This window comes from Rhodamnia argentea, chromosome 8, assembly GCF_020921035.1.
Source record: "Rhodamnia argentea isolate NSW1041297 chromosome 8, ASM2092103v1, whole genome shotgun sequence".
NCBI lineage: Eukaryota > Viridiplantae > Streptophyta > Magnoliopsida > Myrtales > Myrtaceae > Rhodamnia > Rhodamnia argentea.
Window position 1 is genome coordinate 29789769 of NC_063157.1, and position 25569 is coordinate 29815337.

At 39.7% G+C, this 25569-nt stretch overlaps 2 long non-coding RNA genes and 1 pseudogene across 2 annotated transcripts; 2 read left to right on the top strand and 1 right to left on the bottom strand.

Moving 5' to 3' along the window:
• Positions 1 to 6809: 6809 nt before the first annotated feature.
• LOC125316222 lies at positions 6810 to 16928 on the bottom strand. Its single transcript, XR_007199525.1, has 4 exons — positions 16604 to 16928; positions 16331 to 16492; positions 13075 to 13076; positions 6810 to 6821 (listed from the first exon to the last, which is right to left on the bottom strand). It is a non-coding gene; the product is annotated as an uncharacterized LOC125316222 (long non-coding RNA).
• LOC125316221 lies at positions 9621 to 12818 on the top strand. The gene is made up of 4 exons (XR_007199524.1): positions 9621 to 9802; positions 9901 to 9988; positions 12482 to 12544; positions 12677 to 12818. It is a non-coding gene; the product is annotated as an uncharacterized LOC125316221 (long non-coding RNA).
• Positions 16929 to 19262: 2334 nt separating the features above from the next.
• LOC125316336 lies at positions 19263 to 24867 on the top strand (annotated as a pseudogene).
• Positions 24868 to 25569: the final 702 nt, after the last annotated feature.

A 25569-nucleotide genomic window follows, 5' to 3' on the forward strand; every position in this document is an offset into this window, starting at 1 on the left:
GATGATTACTAGACTGTAGAGCTTCATACTTAGCACCGGTTGTTGTTTGGCGGAAATCCACCCGTTGAGTGGAAAGCTTGTTATGGTTATACTAAGTTGCGGATGCATCCGGACTTAAGGTATGAATGTGAATCTCTGAGTGTGGCACTCTTGGTTGCTTGCTTGGTAAATTATTTGCCTTGTTTGTGGCTCTTGCCTTGATGTGTAGCATAGACTGCTAGACTTGAGTAGATAACTTAGGTCTCTAACTCCTAGATGGAATTATAGTGATTCGGGTGTTGTGAGACCCTTAGCGAGGATGAGCAACGAGAATATGGGTAGTAGAGGAGCGTCTAGCTCGAGACCACCAGTTGTGGAAGACCTAAGGATCGATGGGGTCATTAAAGCCTTGCAAAAGATAGGAAACCTGATGGGCAGACAGGCTCAAGAAAGGGCTGTCACTATTGCCCCAGCGGCTGAGGTTGCCGTTGTTCTTGCTAATATAGCAAATGGAAATAATGAAAATGGTAATGGAGGTGGTCATGGGAATGGACATGCGAATTGCCAAATGGGTCAGCTTGTGGAGCGGTTTCTGAAGTTGAAGCCAACCAAGTATGATGGAAAAGGGGATCCTAAGGCTGTCCCTCGTTGGATCTAAGAATTAGAAAAAGCTTTCGAGGCCTTAGGGTGTACCGAGGCTGAAAAAGTGATCCTGGCAGTGTACCAACTTCAAGGTACTGCAAATGACTGGTGGAAGGCCACCAAAGGAAGAGTTTTCCCGGAAGGGACAGGGCCGAACTGGACTGCTTTTGCTGAAGCATTCAATGGAAAATTTTTCTCAGAGATTGCTCATGGACAGAAATTAGTCGAGTTTCAGCAACTTTGCGGAACCACTTGAAAATCGACCCGTTATGAGGCTGCGTTCTCAAGGTTGTCTAAGTATGCACAGAGGATGGTTGAGAACCCTTTAGATAAAGCACGGAGATTCCGAGATGGATTGAGGCCAGAACTTCGTAGTCAATTAATATTCTTGAACTTGAGGAATTATGATGAGCTGTATGAGCGAGGTCGGATGATTGAAAGGGGTATGAAAGAAAGAGCAGCGGTTTTTGGATCGCGATTTACTCTTGCCAAAGACAATCGCCGGTTTCGCAAGAGGCCAATGGCGAACAATTGACACTTTATCCTTCCGATTAGGAAGAATATTGGGAAGCCCGCTTATCAACCTAACTGAAATTGTCGCTACCGTAGATGGAGGCATGGAAATAGACCATATCCAAGTCAGACAAGAGCGTGCTTCAAATGTGGCCAGATGGGTCATCGTGCGAAGTAGTACGGGCAGCAGAAAGTAGGATCTCGGTATCGGCTGCCACGACCCCAACCAAGATCGCAAGTTGGAGTTGCTCTACGGGCCAATCTGAATAGGCCGCCGGCTTAAGGAAAGGTGTATGTTGTGGCACGTAAAGAGGTAGAGAATGCACCTAGCGTGGGCACAAGTACTGTTATTTTATACGATCATGTTGCCTATGCTTTGTTTGATCTTGGAGCATTGCATTCTTTCGTATGCGCACAGGTTGCTGATTTGTTTGGAATTACTTTGAAACCGTTAGAAGTGATGTTGCATGTTACTACCCCTTTAAAGGATAAGGTACTGGTTTCCTTAGGATGTTTAGATTGTAAGGTAGTAATTGGCGGTAGTGAAGGAAGCATAGACTTGGCTGTTTTGACCATGTACGACTTTGATGTTATTATTGGGATAGATTGGTTGTGTAAACTAAGGGCTATTTTAGACTGTGGTAGCGGGGTGATCCAATTCCATCCGATTGGTCACCCTAGATATGAATTTGTGGGGAGTCGAGGAGGAACCTCGATTCCTTTGATTTCGTCACTTGATGTGACTAAGTTGTTAGACGAAGGATGCCAAGCGTAATCTGGCTGCCGTAGTTGACCCGACAATTAAGAAACCAAGGCTAGAGGATATAGCCGTGGTGCACGATTTTGCCGATGTCTTTCCTCAAGAATTGCTAGGATTGCCACTTGAAAGGGAAGTGGAGTTCGTGATCGAGTTAACTCCTAGAACGAAGCCGATCTCGAAGGTGCCCTATAGAATGTCGTTGTCGAATTGAAGGTCCAAATGCAAGAACTATTGGACAAAGGGTTTATTCGTCCTAGTGCGTCTCCATGGGGAGCGCCGGTACTGTTTGTAAGGAAGAAGGATGGATCATTGCGTCTGTGCATTGATTACGGACAATTGAATCAAGTGACCATGAAGAACAAGTATCCGTTGTCAAGGATAGACGACTTGTTTGATCAGTTGCAAGGAGCGTCCGTGTTTTCTAAGATCAATTTGAGGACGGGTTATCATCAATTAAGGATCAAGAAGGAGGACATACCAAAGTCGGCTTTTCGGACAAGATATAGACATTATGAGTTTACAGTCATGCCATTTGGATTGACTAATGTCCCAACTGCTTTTATGGATCTAATGCATCGGGTATTTAAAGAGTTTCTGGATCGGTTCGTCATTGTGTTCATCGACGATATCTTGATTTACTCGAGGAACTCTAAGGAACATGAGCAATATCTAAGTGTAGTTTTACGGATGTTAAGAGAACACACGCTACACGCTAAGTTTAGTAAGTGTGAGTTTTGGCTCAATAAGGTAGCGCTTCTTGGACATATTATCTCTGAGAATGGAATCTCAGTAGACCCCTCGAAGATCGACGCAGTTACAAATTGGCCAAGGCAGACGTCGGCTACCGAAGTTCGAAGGTTTTTGGGAATGGCAGTTACAAATTGTATGTGTTTGACATGCTGCAATTACTTGGGAACATGAGATTTTCAGCTCTTCAAATTTTTCACATGTGCACGTTCGCACGTCTAGGCGCACTATGTATTTGTGGCCCACGATCCTTTAGATCTGTCATGTCTAGTTTTCACTTCAAAAACTCCTCTATCAAAGTCGAAACATGTCATTTAATGCCTATTTGCTCTTGATTTGTTTTGCTTGAGCGTCGCACTCGTAAATTGCATTTATACCTACCCGTGGTCTTTTCGCATCCTGTATATTGTTCATCTCGTGTCAAAATAGTGGATCAACAAGTAGAATATCTTCTCCATCATGACTGTTATTAGCAGACCACGAAAACTCTTCAGCATCCTGTTGACCAATTCAACTAAATTTGTCATCATCGATCCATATCTCCTCCTTTCATCATATGCCTTTGTCCATTTCTCTCTTATAATCTGGTCACACCATGTAGCTATGGGTGGATTAAACTCCCTAATTTGGCTCATGATTTGATCAAACTTCCGCTGTTGATTCTCATAAGTTGTACATTACAACAATAATTAGTACTTCGCACTCAAATTTATGAACAAATATTTTCCTCAAATTTACAAATTCCAAAATTTACTTGCCATCTCAATGAGTTGTTTGCCTTCGGCATTTTTGAAGTGTTTATTTTAGTTGTTGACAACGTGCTGAATGCAAAATCTATGGTGGCCATATGGAGAACGCCACCCTGCTGTCTCCATTGCTCGTTGAATCCCAATATGTCTATCCGATATGACATAAATATCATCCTTGCTAGTGACATATCTACGCAACAAATTCATAAACTAAGTCCAATTCGCAATATCTTTCCGATCAATCATAGCAAATGCCTATGGAAAAATATATTTGTTTTCATCAAGTGAGGCCGCATAAAAGAACGTTCCTTGGTATTTCCTGTACAAAAAAGTACCATCAACGCGCTCTAAATCGTAGCACGTAACTCAACAAATGTCGATATGTTTGCAAAATCAAACATGGTAGATTATCCACCTTCGTAATCATGTCCATATTCATTTCGTATTATTTTACCTTCCCAATTCACAATCGCAAAAGATGTAGACGACATTCAACTAAATAAAAAAATTACAAATTATTTTGTACCAACAATTTAGTAAATATTGTCCCGTACACATTAACAAATCAACATTATAACTACCAATATATCAAATGAAATAAATGTCATAGTATAGCCCTAAGGGCTTAGAGAATGTGTGATCAAGGTCCGAGGGCAAATCGAGAAAATTTGGGAGACAATTCATTAGAAGGGCAAAATCATCATTTTTAAAGGCATGAGAAGTCAAATCACCCAAATTAGGATTTGGCCAGTTGATTGTGGTCATTTCCTATTTTTCGGGATTTTTTAAATTTTTTTCAATTTTTTGGGGAGACAATTTGCCGGAAGAGAAAAATCGTCATTTTTTTAAAAAAATTCTCTAGTCAAAATACCCAAAATAATCCATGGCCAGTTGATTGTGACCATTTCCTATTTTTTGGGATTTTTATAGAATTTTTCAAAATTTTTTCAATTTTTTTTAGACAATTTGCCGGAATGATAAAATTGTCATTTTTTTGAAAAATCGGGGGCCAAAATACCCAAATTAGGATTTAGCCGGTTTGGGAATTTCTTAGAATATTTTCTATTTTTTTGGGAGATAATTTTTCAGAAGGGTAAAATTGTCATTTTCAAAGTAATGGGAAGTCAAATTACCCAAATTAGGATTTGGCCAGTTGATTGTAGGCATTTCCTTTTCTTTGGGATTTTTTTACTATTTCTCGGAATTTTTTCAATTTTTTTGGGAGACAATTTACCATAAGGGCAAACTCATCATTTTTTTAAACAATCTATGGCCAAATACCCACAATAGTCCATGGCCATTTGATTGTGGTCATTTCCTATTTTTTCAAAATTTTAAAGAATTTTCTTGAATTTTTTTTTTGAAATTTTCTATGATTTTTCTACATTTTTTAATCAATTTTCTATTTTTTGATTTTTTTATTATTCGAATTTTGAAATTATTAAAAAAATATTTTTTGAACCAGGTCAAACCCGGCCCACGCTTGTCGGGCCATCGATCACCTTGTTTTTTTTTTATTTTCCCAAAAATTCATTTTAAACTCCTAAAATTATTTTTAATATTTTGAAAAATTGATATATCGCGACACGTAAACATAAATATTTTTAAAGAATACCTAAATTTGTAATTATTTTAACGAATACGTAACCATAAATACTTTTAATATTTTCAAAATTGCCGGATCGTGACACGTAATGATTTTTTTCGTTCCTAAAACAGTAAATATTTTTAAAGAATACCTAAATTCGTAAACATTATAACTATTATCAAAACATTAACAAATAATTAAAAGATATTATTAACAATCTATTAGTAACATAGATGATTCGGGTATAAATAATAACCAAATAAATAAATCTATACTTAAGAAAGCGCAAAAAATAATACAACGAAATTTACCTCAAACTACCGAGGGAGAGCACGCACCGAATGAGGAGCTTAAAGCGCCAAGAGAAAGCCTTGAGTAAGGAGGCCAGCTTTGCTTTTATCTCAAATTCTGCAAAATAAAAAATTCACAAATTAATTTAAACATTACGAAAATATTAAAAATAAAATAAAAATATAGTACTAACAACCTATAATAACATCAATTTACATAAAAATGTAATACTTAATTGAAAAATTATTTCATACCGATAAACGCGCTTTAGGTGAGGGGATCTCCTTCAATGAGCGAATGAGGCCGACGAACGGAAAGTATCGAGCGAGGAAAGCGAACGACAGACAATGAAAGTGCTCTACTTTTGAGGCAAGGGAGAGTGCGAGGTGAGGGAGAGGATTTCGAGTGAGGCGAGAGAGCCTTCGGCAAGGAGCTTCTCGGGCAAGGGAGAGAGTTTCGAGTGAGGGTTTGAGGGTCTTTGATGAAGAGCTTCTAAGGCAAGGGAGAGTGCGAGGTGAGGGAGATGATTTTTGAGTGAGGGAGGGAGAGCCTTCGGCTCCGTAGCGCCCGTGAAGGCGCTACATTGCCTTTAATTGAGCTCCGTAGGTGCTTGCCAGCACCTTTAATCGAGCAGCTGCAACACCCGTGTGGGTTGGGGGATCCCTCACTGGTAATTGTCTTGCCCAAGCGGGTCTCGCTTGGTAGTAAGAAGCGCTAAGCCTCTCCTAAAATGGTAAACTTTTTTAACGTACTTTGGTAATTCTTTTAATCTTATTTTGGAAAAAAGCCCAAAAGGAAGGGGAGCTTGTGGAAGCGGAAGGTGTGGAGCTCTTCGGAGCCGAATTTTTAGAGAACCAAGAAGAAAGAAAACAAGAGCCGGAGGCCGGAGCGAGAGTTCGAGGTTGAAAAAGCTGGCCGCCATCGTCGTGACCCAAGTTGACAGCGGCCTTGTGCTACCAACCACCACGAACCGGCTGTGAGATTGACATCATGGCGGATGGCGGCCGAGCGGAGCAATCGTTTTCGAAAGAAGAGGAGTGCGAGCTGGCCAACGAGGAGAAGTTGAGCTACACAAGTTCCATCGCGCCTCATTCTCTCGGAAGCATCCCCACCAACAAGCTCGACGAAGTGCGTGACAATGCCGTGTTCTCGCTCAGCGACCTGTCGCAACCGGTTCAATCTTGGAACAATGCTTGAGCAAAACCTTCAGGTCTCGTACTCATTGGGATAGTTTTAGTGGAAGCATAGTAGCTGTCCGATTCGAGGCCCTGTCCCACGACGGCAAAGGTGGTGGTTGAGCAAGGCCGGTGTCAACTCGAAAACCATTCGTATAGTGTTTGAGCAACGGCTCGAAGACCTCGAGCAGCACCGGGTCTTACCAGCATGGTGGCGAAGTAGCGACACAAGAGCGGATCTCGATGGCGGTGGCTAGTCTCGGAACTAGTAGCATGCATGAGGATATTTGAACCGGAGGCGATGGTATGGCGGGAGCTTGGACGATGTCGGTCCGGCGTTTTGTGTTGGGCGTGAGGGTCGCCAGCCAGGCGTCGAGCTGGTGTTTGGGAGATCTCTAGTGGAGGTCTCCAACCCTCAAGAGGTTCCCGCGAGGTTGGATTGGTTCGGGAATCACATTGCAAAGGCTACCAGGATTTTGCTCCATGGAAAAGAAGACTCGTGAGGGGCGGGAGTGAGGCCGGCTGGGCGGGCGAGGTAAGCGAGTCCGGGCCTGACCGGAGGCGGTGGCGTGTTGGGCAAATCTCGGCGTCATTGCTTCGGTATTGGATAAGCTAACTAGGCATTTGTGGCAAGAAGCTTCGTTGGAGCGAATCTTGGCGGTGGTGCGGCAGAGTGAACCTAGGTAGTGCAGCGATGATGCGAGCGGAGGTTGGAGGTATCGGGAGTGCACTATCGCCGTTGATTGTTGCAGAGGCTGCTGCACGAAGAAGATGGTGAACAAGGTAGCCGTGATCCTAGGCTGGGGTTGGTCTTGGTCTATTTGTTGTTTGAGAAAATATTGGGTAGATTAGATTTGCCAACTAGATGGTGCATTAAACCATTGAGAGGTCGACACATGGCTTGTCGGGCCCTACCGGTTAGATTTTGAAAAAAGCACAAATCCAACCATCTCCGTTATCTCTCTCCTCTCCTCCGTTATCCTCTGGTCAAATTTTTCAAAAAGAGAGCGGCAAGTCTCATTAACTCTCTCTCTCTCTCTCTCTCTCTCTCTCTCTCTCTCTCCATTATCTCTCTCTCTCCAAGTGAGGTCGATGAACGCTCACTCTCCCCAAGTTCACTCTCTGTCTTCTTTGACCGGATCTCGACTCCACCACGAGACCATGCCGGTCCCTCAACCAAAACCACGCCATAGCCACCGCCACCGTCCCAGAGCCCCTCTATGTCGCCTCCTTTCTCTCTCTCTCTCTGAGTTCGCGGCTTGCTCTGTTCTCTCCAAGTTCACTCTCTCTCCCTCGACCAAAACCACGCCGCCGCCTGCGTCGTCGCCTCCTCGACCCCCATTGGTGGCTCTGATTTGTCCTTTGCGTCCGGCGACCTCGGGTAAGGGTTTTCAACCCAAAAACTGAACTCCTCTTTGCAGTCTCTCGACCAAAACCACGCCTCTATCGTCGCCGCCGCAGTTTCCACAAAAACTGAACATCATTTTTCCCTTCACTTTAATTTGAAAGAAAAAGATGAGATTGTAGAGCATACTTTCATTTTTTATTTTCCCTCATTTTGAGGATCATCTCTCATTTTCTGGATTTGGTCCCGTACCTTTGTCTCATTTTGTATTATAACATTATAGTCTTGCTCGTCTTCATCCTCAAGCTGTCCGCTCTCTTCTTGGTCCCGTACCTCTATCTGATCGCGTGCCACTTCAACATCGATGGAGAGCTCAAGAGGTCAATCCTCATCAACGCTTGCCTCAGCCTCGCAGGGTTCTTTACCACGGTGAAGTTGATCCCGGTTGCCTCTACATGCGTTCTGAGGCGTAACCTGTTCGGATACGACATCAACAAGAAGGAGACTCCTCAGGGAACCGTAAAAGTGTGAGTATTTTGCACGAACTGCATGATTTTAGCTGCAAATTTTGATCTTTGTCGAGTTTGTAAATAGAATTAGCTGGTTTTGTACCGCGTTTGGATGCTTGTACTAGAATTTGCTCAACAGTCGCATTATATATGTGACATTGAGCTGGATAGGAGTGGAATTCTCTTTCCTCCAATTGGCTTCATGAGACGAAGTCGCTTATAGTAAGTTTGGGACCTGTTACATTTATGATGTAGCTATCTGGGGTTTTTAGTAACGTGATTTGCATTCTTATTTTCGTTTCTCACATTCTGGAATGACGTATTACGACATCTCTACAGCTCCAGTGGCTTGAATTAGAAGCTGCGGTTTGGAATTGGGACACTACAGCTGCAAATGATGTGGTCTTTCTCATTAGGCTGTAGATTTAAGTTATGTCCTAGACAGTAGGTAATGGAATTTTGTGTTTGCTTGTGATAGAGGCGAGTTGTTCATTGCTTATTTGGGATCACTGGATTCATATATTGTTCACCTGGCATGTGATTATGGAAAGCATAAACTCGGGTTTCCTTATGTAGTTGGATCAGTCAATAAATTTGATGTCTTCTAATTATGCAGGCGTGAGTCGCTAAGTATTGTTGTTGGGATTGTATACTTGGTCTTGTCAATTGTGTTCCAGTATTTCAATTTTACAGCAGATTCAAATGTAAGTTCTCAACAGAGGCTTCCTATCGATTTCAACCTTATATTGATGTTGTCCAAAAAATATATTGGTGTTGGTTAGCGATGACTTTTTCCATGACAGGATTTGCGGTAAATTAGCGATGAATTTTGAATTTTCGTCACTAAATTTTTGGACTCCAACTTGGCGACGAAAATGTTTTCGTTGCTGTTTTTGTGGCAAATACCATAATTAACGACGAAATTGGCCGCGAAATTATTTCATCGCAAATTAGCTTGCAACTTTCGGCCACTAAGTAGACATAGGTCACTTAGTAATTGTGTAGCATAACCTCGGTGCGAATTTTAAGACTTAAAAGGAATCTCGAGTTTGTTATGGTGTAGCATAAGTATGTTCTGCGCAAGTGATTGTGTTCTAACATAAAGGTAATACCGCTCATAAAGTGTTATTGTGCGAGTGATTGCATTCTAAAAATGCATGTTATGTATTTCATTAGGAAAAGGCTTTTGGCACACATAATTTATAATGTAGCATGCCTGAATGGGAAAACCAAGACTGAAAGCTTTCGATAATCTTTGGTTCCTAGTCAATTACATATAGATAGTTCTACATGAGATACCTTTTTGATGATTAGCTGCATGCCTTTTGAGTTATTACGTATGCATATGTCATTGTCAATTATTTTCTATACAATTCTTCGCTCGTCTATTTTTTTTTTTTTCACATCTTCAGGTATGACCACAGCGTTGCCCATGTCATTGTAATTATTTCGGCGTTACTTCTTCATCTTTGGTGATTGGAGCTATCTTGTCTACCTTTTGTTGGTAAGAGCCTCTTGCCTATAATAACTTAGCTGCAAATTTTAATCCTTAAATTTCTTTGGGCCTGTGTTCTAAAAAAGTTTGTTCTGTTGTTTTATTAGGAAGGAACTTGGAAGAACTATCTCTATTTTAAAGTCATCACATCGGTTAATTCGCACATGTAAAAATTCTTGGATGGCTGAATCAGAGGTAATTCTTCACTCATATTATGTGAAACATATTTTGCTTTCTTAAGTAACAAACGGGATATTATATTTTTAATAAAAGCACTACTCAAATACATTTTGTCCATTTGGTTGCAGCATGAAACTTCCCATCTTGCATATGTAATGCGTGATATGAAAAAAGAATTTGAATTTGCAGTAGGGATGGTTTTTTCAAATGATGTTGAAGCATATCACAAGTACGTGGCCTATGCAATTAATAAAGGATTTGGTGTGAGGAAGGGTCTTATGGTTAGAAATAGGAAAGGAGAAATAACTCGACGGACTTTTGTGTGTAATTGTGAAGGGCATTACGTTAGCTCATCTGATCAAGAAAAGAAATATGAGAGGTTTGAAGTTAGATGTGGGTGTCTTGCTTGTATCAAATTTAAGGTTGATAATGGTGTCTATGAAGTGATAGAGTACGTTCCCGAGCATAATCATGCATTTGTGCCGAAAAATCAAAGGCATTTCATTAGATGTGGAAGGTTGATATCTGATTATGAAAAGGATACTTTAGTGAATATGGCTAAAGCGGGAATTGGGGGGACCATGGCACATAAATACTTAGCAAATAAAGTTGGAGGAAGCAAAAACTTGGGTTTCATCTTGCGTGATTCTCAAAATTTATTACAAAGGGAAAAATCTGATGGTATAAGTGGGGGAGATTGTGAAAGTCTTTTGAATCATTTTCATTGTATGCAAATGAAAAACCCAATGTTTTCCTACGTTGTATAGGTGGATCAAGATAGTAGAATGACAAATTTATTTTGGAGAGATAGTTTGTCCAAATTTGATTACGATTGTTTTGGTGATGTGTTGGTGTTTGATATCACGTATCGTACCAACAAATATAACATGATATGTGCACCTTTTGTTGGGGTTAATCACCATTGGAAGAATACCTTGTTCGGCTGCGCATTTTTTATGGATGAGACTGCAGATTCATTTATCCGGTTATTTGAGGCGTTTTTGAAGTCTATGGGAAATAGGGCTCCGAAAACCATGTTAATTGATCAAGATCAAGCTATGGCAAAAGCTATTAGAATAGTATTTCCGAATACACAACATCGTTTATGCACTTGGCACATTGGGAAAAATGCCAATCAAAACATTCCACATCTTTACAAGGAGCTGAATTTTAAGGATAAATATTTCTATATGCTTATGTATAGATGCAGATTAGAGGATGAATTTGAATCTACACTGAGAGAAATGGAAGAGGAGTGGGGCACCGAGAATACAAATTGACTTCGGAGATTATACGACATTAGACATAAATGGAGTTTAGCTTTTGGTCGCGATACTTTTACATGTGGTATAACATCAAGCCAAAGGAGTGAGAGTACCAATAATGTCTTTCAACTTATGTCAACCAAGACATTGACCCTTGTAGAATTTGTCCACCACTATGAAGAGCAACTAAAACACATGAGAGAAATTGAAAGTCAAGATGATTACAGTTCTCATGGGAAGCCCAAATTGCAGGTTTTGGATAATGGGATCTTGATGCATGCTGCTTCATTGTATACCCGTACCATTTTTAAAAGGTTCAATGAAGAATTTTTGCAAAGTCTCTCCAAACATATTTCAAGTGCTACATTTGATGGATCGGATTATGTTTATACTCTCAAGCGTGGAGGGATTCATCGTGAACATGTTGTCAAATTTAATGCTGCAAACTTTTCAGTTTCTTGTGAATGCAAATTATTTGAATCAAAAGGATGGTTGTGTCGCCATGCCTTGCACGTGTTGAATATGAACATATCGGTCAAGGATATTCCATCTTCCTATATTTTGAAAAGATGGACTAAAGGTGCCAAACAAGGGATTGTGAATGATGAATGTAATGAAATGTCACCTGGTGAATCTAAATTTAATCGATTTTCCACGTTAATGTAAGAATCTTTTGAAGTGATGAGTTTGGGAGCGGAAGATGTAAATACTATGAGAATAGCGAGGAAGAACTTGGGAAAAATGAAGGTTGAAATTTCATCTTACAAATCATGTGTGGTTGTGAATGCTGATGCTAGTGATGACGATGATGATAATGAGGCATCCTTGTGTGACATTTTGGTGTTGGACCCCCTTCGGAGGAGAGGAAAGGGAGCAACTTATGGAAGGCTTAAAAGCTCAAGTGAGAAAACAAAGAAAAAATCTAAGGGAACAGCCCCAATGCGTATAGAAAATTGAGGTAAGTGACATTGTTCTAGTTAATATGAATAGTTAAATTTCTCAGTTATGCTACATGATGCCAATTATCATATTTATTATTTTGTAATGTTGAGTTGGTTGTCCAACCGACGCATGATGAAAGCCATTTCCCGGATTATTTGAATAATTCAAGTCAGATTCAAAGTGCTTTTTATCCAAGCAATATTGGTGGTCCTACAGTAAATCTAAATTTTCATAATTAGGTATATCCCTCTTAGTCCTTAATGGGTATTTACATGTTACTAATGTGGTATCTTTTATATAGATGCAACCACCATACTTCATGCCGTCGGGGATTTTGAATGGATTTTGCCCATTCCCTAGCCAGGTATTTAATAGTTTGGTGTGTTAACTTATGTTTCGTCGACATTGCTTCTATCGACGCAAGGAAAGCATTAACCGGTAATCAATCATTTTTTCTGAATGTTCTTCAACTAATTGTGCCTCTTTACAACTGCAGATGCAATCACCATACGTCATGCCACCAAGGATTATGAATGGATTTTCCCCGTTCACGAGTCGAGTGCTTATTATGAAAATCATTTCGGACCCAATGTTGTCTCATCTTCTTGTTACTATGGTAATATTTATTGTTAATGGTTTCTTTTGGATAGATGTTGGAGTACCATAATAGATCTCATGGAACCATTTTGAGTCATGTACAACTTGCCTTTTATTGATGTGAGATTGTTTGAGACATATTTATTTAGGCATGTTGATTATTAAAATATGAGCAAATTTGTTATTCCTTTGTATAGGGGTCATCAAACTCTTAGCATCTTGGGATGAATGAATCAAACAATTACGAAGGCATAGACAATGCACAGTCGCAGCCTAAATAGTCGGGAATGTGCATACCACTTTAAAGAAAAACCGAGGTCTCTCCCTCCCCCACCCTACCAAAAGCATTGAATCCCTTGTTTAGATGAATGTGTGCACTCATCAAGGGCTTGGAGTGGCTTTACTATTGCTCTCAACATGTGAAGTTAGTTTAAAATTTCAAAAACTAATTGCTCGGATGAAAACTTGTTAGTATTCTATAATTGAGTTTAATATTTGTAGATACTAACTTGCATTTGATGCAGCTTTAGAAGCACGACCTCCATAAAAATTAGTTTAGTTTGTTGGAGGGAGTCTTCCTGCTACCTAAATTTGGTTTTTAACTTAAGCATGTATAAGCATGGGAAGATTTGATAGATAACACTAAGACTTCGTTTGGTCGTCTGTATAAAACTCGGGATAGGATATGTTTTATCATATCCCGTGTTTGATAGGTGTCTCGGATAGTATAATGTCGGATATAGAGGGGATATAACTCGGATAAAAAAATCCGAGAGGAGGGGGTAGGATAAGGTCGGATAGGATTTCTCTTATCCGTCGTATAAAAGCTAACTTTTAGAATGATGACAACTTTCTTGTCTCATTTGTTTATATTTTCATTTTATTTATTTATTTTTGCAAAGAGGTTTGAAAATCTAATAAAATGTGTATATTTTCAAGTTTTTTTGTGTATGAGAACGTTATTTTTATAGTAAAAAGATCGGAATATTTCATGAGCATCACGTAGGAGAATATATGTCCTTTATATTGATATACGGTTTCTACCAAATGCGGGATAGGATAGGATATGAGAATATCCGACTTTAAATCCGTAGTTCACCAAACAATGGATAGGATATGGCCAAATCCCTAGATTTCTTATCCTATCCTATCCAATCCTATCATAACCAGAAATCCCGACAACCAAACGCAGCCTAATTATTTCTTAAAAGGCAAATTTGCGGGGGTTTTCATATGATGTTTAGGATGAAGACAGTTTTTGCATGAGAATGGGGATTGTTACCTGCTTTTTGTTGTCTTTTGGTGTTCACTCTAAAGTTTTCCTCTGTAATACTAGCTTCCTATGTTCGATTATGCCACGGACGATGTTCTAACCGCTTTAGTAACTTATGGAGCATATTGGGGAAGGCAAGGAAGGCTACTATATAAATCGAGCGTTGTCTTTTATATATTATGGTTGTTTGTCAACTAACAACTGCAGATAATAGTTTGAAGGATTGTTGTATCTTTTGTGCCTCTACACCCTGCTGAGTTCAACTTCATTATGATATGCAATAAGGGGCACTCTTACATAATTGGATCAAAATATATCATCTTCACCTCTGTGAAATTTTGTTTCTGCAGGCCTTGCGGTATGTGTAGGATCCCAATGAGCTTTGCCCGACTAGATGGAAGCCTAGGGAGTAGACCTTGAAGCTAGACCCTAAGATCTTTTCTTTCCCTTGTTCGGAGGTTTAAAGAGTTTGTATTTTTGTTGTTTCGTTTTTTGGTTGCATCTTTTTTGTTTGTAATGAGTTTCAAGCTACATTTCTGGGGGAATGACCGCAATCCGACTACACATTCCCATCTCCTTTGAACTGTCCAATTGATTAGAGGCAAACCCTTGGTTTGGCTAGAAAATACAATGTTATTTGTTCATGTGATCGATTAATGCAAGCCATTTTTTTTGCTTTTGATTGAAAGCCTCGAAATGGTTTAGTTTCCTCTACAAAGTGACGTGATTGTCTTGTGCACAGAGTAACACCAATTAGCTCAAAATTTCTCTGAAAAATATGACTTTCATTAACAATTGGCTCAATGTAATCCGAGCCGTGGAATTCCATTGGATGAAAGGATGTCGTAGGAGATAATATCTACACCTGGAGATAATATCTACACTAAGAAATAATATCTGCGGGAGAGAATATTATCTATACCATGAGATAACATCCGTAGAAGAGAATTTTGGATACGGCAGAAGATAATATTCACACAATATATGATAGGAACAAGTTTGCTGTTTGCGGTTCTCGAGATTCAAAATATGCGGTCATGAAAACACTCCATGAGTCGGTTTTAATTGATTCACTGTAACATGAGTGTTTTAGGAAATGCCTAAAAAAAAGGACCCTCCTTTGATAGTAATCCAGTGTTGTTTTGAGGGGATTTACGTCTGATTATGAGGTTTTGATTTTTATTTTATTTTCAATCCCTATATATATATGTATATATATAGAGCCCCAAAATTTTTTAGAAAAAATAACTAGAATTAGAAACCCCTTCTTTTTTGTAATTTAAAAAAAAAAAAACCAAAACAACGTGAAGAAGAAAAGCACAAAAAAGGGTAATCCACTTTGTGTAATCTAACATTTCTTTATGATTCATAACCGACCTTCGTTTTATGTTCCTATTCCACTAAGAAAAATAATGTAGAAGTAATAATGCATTTTTTTTATAAAAAGAAAAAAAAAGAGCAAAGATTTCGGAAAAACGGAACAATCATTTGCGTTTTAATCTTTTTTTTCTTTTCGTAGTCGTTATTTCGCATAGGAGGGCGACCAATGTCCATTTTGGTCCACATTCATCATGTATCTTACCATGCTTCATGTTCGATTATCCAAGTTCGCAATCCATTTTGATTGGCGCATGTGTTTATTTTTTTCCGGCAAATAGCTGTTTTAAATATTTGACTGTTTGGTTATCACTTTATCTCATTTAATTGCTTGAGGAAACTTTTTTCCGTAAAACTTTTCTTTTCTTTTCTTTTTTTTCTTTCCTGAATGTTAGCTTGAGAACTAAATAGATAAGTACATGAAAATGACAAAAAAAACAAAACAAAAAACAAAACAAAATGCCTTGTCACGTTAGATGTCTTTGAGTTTTCGAGTAATGTTAGCCTGAGAACTAAATAGAGTACAGGATCTGCAGGAAAAAAAAAATTGAATGTTACAAAAAAACGGTTTGTTACAAAGAAATGATCATTGCAACTCTCTCTTGGTAAAGCTGTGGGAACATAACAGTAAAGTTCTAGCCATCTACTTTTTGAAGAATACTAGACCTAGTAAAATAACAAATAATAGACAAACAAAAAGAGCACCTCTAATTAGTAAGACATTAAAATGGTGCATATAATGCGTCAATCCTTGAGCTTATTCCTCGGTCCCTCTGCCTTCCCATCGGTGTTCTTCATTCTCATGTCGTCTTCTTGTATTGCAAGCGGAACCTTTTTGATAGAATAAGGCACATCGTTTAGATTTTTTTTTTTTTTTAGCTTAGATTGTCATGAAGAAAATACTCGAAGTACACTTAATGAAATTAAAAAAAATGCTGACCTTTTTATCCAGGTTCATAAGATTGGAATCATCAAAAGGCAAGGAACCCGCAAGCAATACGAGGAGTATTACTCCACAAGACCACGGATCTGTCGTTTCCCATCATTGCCTCTATCGTAAAGGACCTAGACAAGAAGAGACAAGAGAGTTGATAAATTCAGGTTACAAGCCAAAGCAATAAACATAGAGTTATTCAAAGTGTCATCAAGGTAACAAGAATCGAAGAACATACAAACCTCGGGAGCAACATAATAGAGTTCCAAATGTAGTATGAAGAAAACCATCATCCTGCCAAATCAATCAAAGGGACAAATTACTCCACGACATAGCAAGGAAATGCATAGCCAGCTTGCACACAGAGTGGTCAAAGAAGAGATGGAAAAAAAGATGTGAGATGAGTGCTTGGGTTGATTAGACATTGTCTAAACTATATTTTCATATCAAGTAACGGATCGAAGACAGGAAATGGTCTCACAACAATAAGTGACACCATGAGAACTCCAAAAGGATAGAGGCATGTCTAGGCAAAATCTTCATACTAAGAAGCATTTGGATAAGCTAATTTTCCAATTCAGGACAATTTGAGAAGATGTGGCATAACTTGACGGACAACTTTCCGCTAAGTGCAATTTAAGACATATGTTGTGAAGACCACTTGCCGGACTTGGTTAGTGCCGTGGCAAGCCATATCAATCCGAGGAGTTGTGACTGTGACTATAAAGTGCAAGTTGATCATGACATTGATATCCATAGATGCAAGTAGATCCATTTGATACCAATCATCTTACACTAGTAATTGATTAAAATAAGAGCATTAATGAAAATAAAGCATGTTCAAATAGAGATTGAAGGCACGTAATTACCCACACTTGTTGGGACAATGCACTCGAACCAAAGTTGTCTCTTACCACATAAGAAATCCACTCTCATCTAATAAAAGAATAAGACGCGCACGAGGCAATTGAATAACCATGACGGACAATAGAAAGAAACTCGTTCAGCCATTTTGCGTTTTAGAACATTCTCCTCGTCTAGGATCTCAAGAGCCACCAATTCCCCTGTCTCAGAGTTTATTGTAAATTTGACTTTTGCAAATGTTCCCTTGCTAATGGTCCATCACACTTCATATTTGCCCACTTGGCGCTTGACTTTAGTTAGATTCATTCCAAATTCTCGCATCGAATAACTAATTGCTGATGGTTGGACAAATGTTTTTGTCACATATCTTCAATGTTAGTCAACTGCAGCTTATTATAGGATGCTACAAGCAAATTCTCGGTCGGGGAGCACATTGAGGAAGCAGCATGAACCGACACCATCATGAGTCATGTGCAACAACAATGCAAAGAATACATGCAAACGTCGGAAGAAACTTCATGATTTTGATGTACTCTACCTAATATCAGTGACAAAAATGACCTACATCCTCCTTTAACCAAGAGTACTCAAACAAGATAAGTTATCAATATGTAATATTTTCCATTTCATGAGAAATGAACCGCATATAAGACAAGCAAGGACTAGGTGACGAAAAAACTCTACATTGGAAATAAACAAATCAAAACTATTGTGTATAAACCAAATGAGAAACATCACAGCAATGAAAAAGACAAAAAAAAAAAAAAGGACGCAAAAATTATGACAAGTTGAAGAAATTCCAAAGTAGCGTGGGAGTATAATCTAAAAAATATCCCAAATCTTATATAGCCTTTTCACCAGAGACGGAAAATATTGTAAAACGGATGCAACACGTGGAATTAGACCTCAAGCGGAGGTGAAGAGAGGGCAGGAAACTTGATAGCAAATGCCCAAAACCAATCCTTCCACAAAATTATAGCTCGAAATGGGGGAAGACACGCAAATTGTGCCCACTCAAACTATGAAGTGAGTTCGTTCCTCGGGTATATTTTTCAAGATTGGCTTCTCAGCAATAATAAAAATCTAGCAAATTTCCATCAAAATAACTATATACAGAGCTCGAAATTGCTGCAACAAGAGCCTATCGACTACTTCCCTCCTAGAATTGAAGTCCCAAGAAGCATCAAAGATGCTCGGATTACCATCGACCTACCACAAGCAAAGTCTACAAACACACGATCCAAGAAGTCCTAACAAGCAAATTGAAGTGACTAACCAAGAATTCCTACTTATGAGTTGAAAAAGAAAATAGCCGATGTGGAATCAATTGAATGGAAGACACTTGGAAAAGAGAGCACCCACAATTTCCACAAAGATAGAGCTTTAATGGACGAGAGTAGAGCAAGCCGTGAACTCGGAGAGAGATGAGGAGGCAGCGGGGGGCTACGAGATGGCAGAGGCGTGGTTTTGGTCGTGGGACTACAAAGAGGAGTTCAGGTTTTGGGTTGAAAACCCTTACCAAGAAGAGAGCGGAGAGCTTGAGGATGAAGCCGAGCAAGACTATGATGTTACAATACAAAATGAGATAGAGGTACGGGACCAAATCCAGAAAATGAGAGATGATCCTCAAAATGAGGGAAAATAAAAAATGAAAGTATGCTCTACAATCTCATATTTTTCTTTCAAATTAAAGTGAAGGGAAAAAATGATGTTATTTACCTTCCTAAGCTGCACAAGCTCTTGCACTTCGTCAATCCTTCACTCCTTCACCAGCCCATCAACAACAAGTTGCAATGCCTAATTGACGAACCAATGGATATTGATAATATGTTCGCACAGCTTGAAATTACTCTATCCTATTTCACTATACAACGGTTTAGCATTGTTCAAATTACCACACTCTGCAAAACCCTCGATCAAAGCAAAGCTTTAGCTTTTGGATTTCAAAGAGGGGAAACACTAACTTGAGGCCGTCGGACACAAAGGACAAATCAGAGCCGCCAATGGGGGTCGGGGAGGCGACGGCACAAGGACGGCATGGTTTTGGTCGAGGGAGAGAAAGTGAACTTGGAGAGAACAGAGCAAGACGTGGACTCAGAGAGAGAAAGAGGAGGCGATACAGAGGGGCTTCGGGTTGGCGGAGGTGGAAACGGCTGCGACGATGGTAGAGGCGTGGTTTTGGTCGAGGAATTGCAAAGAGGAGTTCAGTTTTTGGGTTGAAAACCCTTACCCGAGGTCGTCGAACGCAAAGGACAAACCGAAGCCACTAATGGGGGTCGGGGAGGCGACGACCCAGGGGCGGCGTAGTTTTGGTCGAGGGAGAGAAAGTGAACTTGGAGAGAACAGAGCAAGCCGCGGACTCAGAGAGAGAGAGAGAGAGAGAAGGTGACACGGAGGGGCTCCGGGATGGCGGAGGTGGAAGCGGCGGCGGCAGCGGCTATGGCGTGGTTTCGGTCGAGGGACCGACCTGGTCTCGTGGTGGAGTCGAGATCCGGTCAAAGAAGACAGAGAGTGAACTTGGGGAGAGTAAGCGTTCGTCGACCTCACTTGGAGAGAGAGAGAGAGTTAATGAGACTTGCTGCTCTCTTTTTTAAAAATTTGACCAGAGGATAACGGAGGAGAGGAGAGAGATAACGGAGATGGTTGGATCTGTGCTTTTTTCAAAATTTGACTGGTGGGGCCCGACAAGCCACGTGTCGACCTCTCAATGGTTTAATGCACCATCTAGTTGGCAAATCTAATCTACCTAATATTTTCTCTTGTTATTTGGGCATGTTCGGTTTACATGGCTAAGGTTAGGCCCGAATTAAGAGCGAAGAAAGATTTTTGGGCTGATAGGATGGGTTGTTTTGAGAATGAAGAGAGGAGCTGTTGGGCTGTATCGGCTTGGGTGTTGGGAGCTGGGCTGGAGGAAGAGTTAGACCCATTCCGGTCAAGATACGTGACCTCCCTTTGCACAAACCGGGCCGGGGGTCGGATCAAGTCCAACGACCTGACCCCAACCCGGACCCGGTTCCCTTTAATTAATAAAAAAAAATTTCCAAAAAAATAAAAAATTTCAAAAAATTACAAAAATGGTTTTCTTGACCATTTTACCCCTCATGTGAGTTCTAGGCCTTCGATTGGCGTTGATCGAAGATCGATGTCCAGTCCAATCTGAGACTGATGTACTTTGACCTTCGTGTCATAGTTGTTCGTTTAAATATTGCAATCATAGATTTGGTTTGCATGTGGTCATTGACTTCTTTATTTGGCATATTTACATGATTGAGTGTTTATTACAACGCTGTCTTTTGAAAAATTGCATGTTCATCGCTCTTCCTATATTGCTAGGTTAAGAATAAATAAGTAATTGCACGAAATAATATAAAAATATTATGCATGATCATTTAGTGTTGGTTAGATGCCTGGTAAGCTTAACATGATATGCAAAATGTGTTGTCACCTCGGGGAATATTGACCGGTTAGGTAACGAAATGGCGCTAATTATCTAGTTAGCGTAAATAAGTCCTCGAACCTAGAAACTACGGTTGCGTATGAATCGAGATAACACTTTCGTATCTCGATTGGTTTCTAGCCGACCCCAATAGGCTAGTGGCAACTCCTAGTAGCATTTTAGTTTGCTAATCGGTACAAAGAAATCCAATGTTATGCGAGGTAGGACTTGAGAGAGTCTACACCATTGACCTATGATAATACCTCTAAACCTGTTGGACCTCGGGAAAGAGTTAAGACAAGTTGCGACAATAACCAATAATTAGTTTGTTTATTTCGGCGAAGCCTGGATATATATATATATATATATATATATATATATGCAAGATCCTTAAGAAAGAACATAAACTCAATAAGCAATTTGCACTTAAATTTTTGCCACAATTTGACTTGAAGCACCGAGAAAGAGTTTCAATACCATCACTATAGTCTCTTAACTTGCAACTATCACTCCTTCGTGGCCAGCAACTCGAATAGGTTGGGCTTCCTATATGATGGATGGAATGTGGTGAATCCGGCTATCCTATTCCTTCTCAAGGGACACTGGGTGAATAAATGGTGATATTGAGATCTATCTTGCCATTCGTCATCGTTTTCCCACTCGGAGTGATACTTGGAGGCTCGACCTTCTCGACGGTTTGGGCATCAACGACCTTCCTCCTCGTAGGATGTTTTTCCTCACCCGAGGCCGACCGGGGCGGCCTTCCCCCATATCAATGAGGGCAACCCTTGCTTGAGACCAATGAGGCCGGCCCTCGCCCAAATTAGCGAGGGCCACCTCAAGCGAGATCCATGGGAAAGAGACGATAAGGTGACATGGGAACCGAATGATGAAACGAAACTCACCGAAGTTGTGCGACGTGGGCAGCAGACGGCAGTGGTGGGAGTTGGTTGATCGAGCGACGGACAAGCAAGGGGAGCTGATGGATCGAGAATTCTTCCCCGAGTCTTCATTCTTTTTTTCTTTTTGGTCGCGACAACAAAGTGAGAGTCTTCCCGAGCCTTCTCACTTTGTTGGTTTTGTTTCTCAAAAGTGATTCTCAAACAAAAAATCAATTTTTTTTATTCTTGTTTCTGCTCCAAATCTATTTCCGAGATAAGAATCAAATAATTTGAGCATCAGAATCATTTACATTATCAAACAGATTTATCATCTTTTCTGTTTCTGGGAACAAAATCGGAATCGTTGTCAAACAGGCCCTTGGATGTGTTTTCTCTTATATTTACTTAGTAAAAATGCACAAATAATTCTTGTCCATGATAAATTTGCATTTTGTAGTTTTTTTATTATAAAATCTCTTTACGATGAATTATTTGTATTATTAGTTAATAGAAAGAAAAAATTGACATAGTAGACAAAGAAATTGCACATATATATATATATATATATGTGTGTGGAAATTGATAAATTTTTCAAGAGTTAAGACGGTTTATTGGGTAAGATTCACATTTTAAAATCAAAATAAGTGAGAGATAAGATGAAATTACCAATTCACGCTATTGTCCTCGATGTCATATTCGTAAAGTAACTAGCTGAGAACATTTTAGAAAGTAGAAGAAGTGACTGAAATATTTTCAAAGCAAGAGACTCTATACTTGTGTTATGTAATAGTGAAGACAAGTGTAAAACTATTATTGCTTTGATGCTTAGTTGCAATGTTAAAACACTCGTTTAGGAGAAAAAAGACAGAAAATGGGGGTTTTTGAAATTTTTAATTTGATATGCAATATCGTTCTTAAAGTTATAATTTACTTAATCTGATCATTGAATTATTGAGAAATGTTTAATGTAGTCATTATGTTTACTTGAACGTCAAATTAGAAGTTATTTGATGAGACTTTTAAAAACAATACTTGTTTTTTGGGGTCAGAAAAAACAAAAAGAGTTACATGTCTATCTTTTTATCTATCAACTATCGGAAAAATAAAATAAAATTGGAGCGTCAACATGTACATTATTATTTGATAACGTGGATTCTTTTATCCTATTTTGAGATGATGATAATTCACTTATAACTTTGTTTTTTGGTGTCCATCGTGCAAACATAACATATTGAAAGTCCTACTTAAGAGATTAGAAGTTACATTAGCAAATTTTGTTAAATTAAATCAACAAAAGGACGACGTACATTTTTAAATTTAATAATTAAATTAAAAATTTACAAATAATTGTTTAAACATTTAGATACACATCATATGTTGGGTCAAAATTTAGGAAGGAAGGTTTGCAAATCAAAAATATGACTTGGATCCGAAATACGGAGGATCCGAGGGAAAATTTCAAATAAGAGCACGAAGTGCTCTCGTTTTCTCAATAAGGACCTGAAGTGGACCTTGTTTAAAAAAAAATAATCCTGAAGGGCCCTTTTTATTCCAAAGAAGAGCCCGATTGAAGTGCATTTTCGTCTTTTACTATTTTAATTTTTTTCTTTTTTCTTTCCCTTTTCCCATTTTTTTTTAATTTTCTTTTTCTTTCCCTTTTCCCACCCAACACCCGCCTCGGGCGAGGGCTGCCCATGCCGTCGTTGGGCCGGTGTCAGGCGAGAGCTGGCCGGGGCACGAGTATTTTTCCTACTTGGGCTAGAAGATGTAGATGGAGGCAGCGAACCAAGTGAAAGTAGACGTGTTGGAGGCCAAGATGAAGGCCGAGGTTGGGGCTAAGCTCAGGTGAAGGCGGATGTTGCGGAACCCGGCGAAGATCGACGCAGAGGCAAAGGAGGGGAAGGAGGAGGAGATTAGGATGAGGACATAGGTGAAGGTGTACGACAATAAGAGGGAAGCCGAGCTGGCGGAGGCCAACGCCGAGCTCTCGAAGAAGAAGGCAGGTTGGACCAAAGAGGCCTCGGCCACGCAGGTGGATGTTGCTAAGTCGGTGACACTAAGGGAGGTTGAGAGAATAAACGCGCTGCCATGGAAAGAAGCCCAAGGCCGAGTTACTGGGTAAAGCCAGCGTGGATTACGAAACCAAGGTATATTTTATGGTTTTGCACGGGTGAGGTAACCCTTAGGATTGCACGTGCCGGGGTCGCCCGACTCTAGGTAAGGCAACCCCCGGGGTCGTGTAACCTCGGCAAGGCTATACCGTGAATCCAATTTGTAATGGTGGGGTCATTTTAAGGAATTTTCTAGTGGGGATTTGCAACGTCGGAGCTTGACCAACAACTATCTTGCAAACTATCAGCGCGTCTGCATTATCATCTTGGAGAAGACAAACAAGCACCATACATTTGCAACTTGGAGAAGATGACTAACTTCTTATGGAAAAATTGTAAAGCAAACTGGGAGCTCTATAGGAAGCAAAAAGTGGCGGAGGCGGTGTTGTACTAGAAGGATAAGGAGGGGGAGGCCCAGAAGGCCACGGTCAAGACCGGCTTCTACGTAAGGCGGCGGCTCGCCAATGTAGAGTTCTACACCATAAAGGGAGAAGCTAAGGCACTTGTGGCATCGGCCCGGGCCTAGGCACGTACATGCGGACGCCGATGGAAGTGCTGGGAGGCAACTACGCAACCCTCAGAAACTACTTGATGATCAACAATGGGGTGTTCCAAGAGATGGGGAAGGTAAATGCGCACACCCCTGCCCCATCGTGGTGTGGGGCTGGGGAAGGGAAAGAAAAAGGAAAAGGAAAAAGAAAAAGGGAAAAAGAAAGGAAAAAAAAGAAAGAAAGCAAAGGAAAAAATTTAAAACTATAAAAGACAAGAATGCCCTTCGATCGGGCCCTTCTTTGAAATAAAGAGGGCACTTCAGGTCATTTTTTGAAATAAAGTTTATTTCAAGCATTTATTTGAGAAAATGAGAGCACTTCGTGCCCTCACTTGAAATTTTGTTGAGGATTTGATCCATTGCTTGAGAAATCAAGAAAAAAAAAAGGAGAGGCGCATAAAACAAAACAAAAAATTTTGTAAATATTCCAGATTCATGGAGAACGAGAACAGTGATATTGTGAAGGCCGTTAGGCGATAAAGAATGGAAACCATTGAAACTTTCACTCCCATTCGCCAACGCCAAAGCTTTGTTCATCTATGTGAGCCTCTCCTCTCCACCTCCACCTCCACCTCCACCTCCGTCTCTATCTTCTATCAACTTGTTGGCATTCATGCCTTGCAATCGCATTGTGACGTCCGATCTCTCCGCTTCAATGACCTGATCAAGCTTCGCAACTCCACCTACAATTGATTCTTCGCCATAGCATTGGCATCTAGGTCGTCGAAGACTCCTTTGTAAGCCACTAAAAACATTATGATGGCAATCTCTGAATCATCAACGATAGAAATAGAATGATGTATGGAGAAAGAAAAGAGTTTGTGCACTTGATTTCGATTCCATGTTACTTCAAGCGAAATCAAGATGGTTCGAACACAAGATATTCTCCTCTATTACCCTCCATATGATCGGCTTGATAAGTTGCCCCTTACTTTCTCTCAAATCCTTATGTGAAGTGATTTACTAATCATTAGAGCTAGAGGAAGGGCTGGAGCGCTATTTATAGAGTTTTTAGCAGGCCCCTCTCATCACGGGCTGGGTCAAACTCGACCACATTAGCCAGCTCATATTGGATTAGTTAAGGGCATGCATGATAACATTTTTGCTTCGGAAATTAATTTCTGATCAGAAGTTAATTTTTCTACTACTGCTCCAAATGTTTATTTCGGATCAAAGAAATTCATTTGGTAACGGTTGAAAATTTCTATTTCTAAAACATTATTATCACAAAATCTTCTCTGAAAAATTATTATTGGCTGTCGAAAAATTTGTACTTCATTTTTGAACTTTTTAAATTTATTTTAAAAAAATTTATTATTAAAGATATTATTTACATTTTAAAAATAAAAAGAAATTATTAATTATC